Genomic DNA, 2,546 nt, shown 5'->3' on the forward strand with positions numbered 1-2,546 from the left:
TGTTCGATGGAGTCATGTCGCGTCATCTGAGTTGCCAAATCAATAGCTTGAATGGCCCAAAATGATCTTCAAAACAGTCGAGAAAAATTGTGGCCTGGTAACATAGTCATCCATAAAAATTCCATACTTGAATGGCCGCAAATAGTCTCCAAGAAAAAAAAAGCACTCCATCTTCAGGCCACGAGTGGCCTACCGGGACCATGCGACCGCCGTGTCATCCTCAGTGGAGGATGCGGATAGGAGGGGCGTGGGGTCAGCACACCGCTCTCCCTGTCGTTATGATGATATTCTTGACCGAAGTCGCTACTATTCGGCCGAGTAGCTCCTCAATTGGCATCACAAGGTTGAGTGCACCCCGAAAAATGGCAACAGCGCATGGCGGCCTGGATGGACACCCATCCAAGCGCCGACCACGCCCGACAGCGCTTAACTTCGGTGATCTCACGGGAACCGGTGTATCCACTGCGGCAAGGCCGTTGCCCAGATAGTCTCCAAGAAGCCGAACATAATCATTTCCAATCAGTGATCGTTTCAGCTGAACCATAGGACCCAGTTCCACACCGCTGTGGAGCCGCTACCAGCTGAAACGTCCCCTTAGAAAAATTATAAATGACTGTGCTTAAAGTGACACACAATATTTTTAGCGCAACGCAATCTGACTTTCAACAATCCCTACAAAAGAATGGCCCTGACTAACAATAACCTATACCTTTCATCAATCACTTACCTCACATAAATCTTCGTTACTCGAACTACTGCAATACAGCGAGCGCCGATACTGCCAGCTAAATAAAAGATTGTAACTACTGAAGTCACTAACTACTGATAGGCATAGTTAGCAAATGAAAGATTTTGATAGAGAACAAACAATGTATTTACCTTAATAGTATTCAAAAGTCATAATATATATATCAGTTCATGACATCCAGTCTTAAAAATTTACTGTCTCTGATGGACACACGTCCAGATTATCCGCTCTCAAAACTCCGCCATCTCACTCCCCACATCCACCACTGCTGGCGACTGACGCCCAACTGCGCAACACTACGCGCTGTTAACAGCCAACTACCCAACACTACAATAACAATGTTCCAACAATGCAAATCAGCCATAGACTGCACATGGCACAGCCAGTGATTTTCATACAGAGCGCTACGTGGCCTTACCAATATAAAAACCTAAACAGCCTAGATACACCGCTTTTCGGTGTCTTGTTGACAACTTCGGTCCACGATTTCGTGGGATCTGCGCCACATTCGAACCCTACCTTCAGCTCTTACCAGTTGAAACCGGGACTCATCTGACCAGGCCATGGTTTTCCAGTCGTCTAGGGTCCAAAGGATATGGTCAGGATTCCAGGGGAGGCGGTGCAGGCGATTTCGTGCTGTTAGCAGAGGCAATCGCGTCGGTACTCTTCTGCCGCAGCTCATTAACGCCAAATTTCGCTGCAATGTCCTAACGGATAATTCCGTCGCACTGCGGTTATTTCGCTCAGTGATACTTGTCTATTAGCACTGACAACTCTACACAAACGGCACTGCTCTCAGTCGCTAAGTGAAGACCGTCGGCCACTGCGTTGTCCGTGGTGAGAGGTAATGTCTGAAATGTGGTATTCTTGGCACACTCTTGACAGTGTGGGTCTCGAAATATTGAATCCCCTAAGACACGGGTTCCCAGGTAGATGCCGTGTTTCTTGACTTCCGCACAGTCGTTTAATGAACAAAGTAAGAGCATGTGGACTATTAGACCAAGTGTGTGATTGGATCGGAGAGTTAGAACGCAGCATGCCATTCTCAATAGAGAGAAGTCTTCCGAAGTAAGAGTGATTTCAGGTGTGCCGCAGGGGAATGTGGTAGGACCTTTGCTGTTCACAATATATATAAATGACCTTGTGGATAACATCGGAAGTTCACTGAGGGTTTTTGCGGATGATGCTGTAGTATATCGAGAGGTTGTAACAATGGAAAATTGTACTAAAATGCAGGAGAATCTGCAGCGAATTGACGCATGGTGCAGGGAATGGCAATTGAATCTCAATGTACACAAGTGTAATGTGCTGCGAATAAACAGAAAGAAAGATCCTTTATCATTTAGCTACAATATAGCAGGTCAGAAACTGGAAGCAGTTAATTCCATAAATTATCTGGGAGTAGGCATTAGGAGAGATCTAAAATGGAATGACCATATAAAATTAATCGTCGGCAAAGCAGATACCAGACTGAGATTCATTGGAAGAATCCTAAGGAAATGCAATCCGAAAACAAAGGAAGTAAGTTACAGTATACTTGTTCGCCCACTGCTTGAATACTGCTCACCAGTGTGGGATTCGTACCAGATAGGGTTGATAGAAGAGATAGAGAAGACCCAACGGAGAGCAGCGCGCTTCGTTACAGGATCATTTACCAATCGCGAAAGCGTTACGGAGATGATAGATAAACATCAGTGGAAGACTCTGCAAGAGAGACGCTCAGTAGCTCGGTACGGGCTTTTGTTGAAGTTTCGAGAACACACCTTCATCGAGGAGTTATAACGGATCTTTTACGTTG

The 2,546-nt window shown here is 45.8% G+C and overlaps 1 pseudogene; it reads right to left on the reverse strand.

Annotated features, from left to right (window-relative positions):
• Nucleotides 1–363: 363 nt before the first annotated feature.
• On the reverse strand, nt 364–481 carry LOC124796490 (annotated as a pseudogene).
• Between the last annotated feature and the right edge of the window lie 2,065 nt (nt 482–2,546).

Source organism: Schistocerca piceifrons, chromosome 4 (assembly GCF_021461385.2).
Source record: "Schistocerca piceifrons isolate TAMUIC-IGC-003096 chromosome 4, iqSchPice1.1, whole genome shotgun sequence".
Lineage (NCBI taxonomy): Eukaryota > Metazoa > Arthropoda > Insecta > Orthoptera > Acrididae > Schistocerca > Schistocerca piceifrons.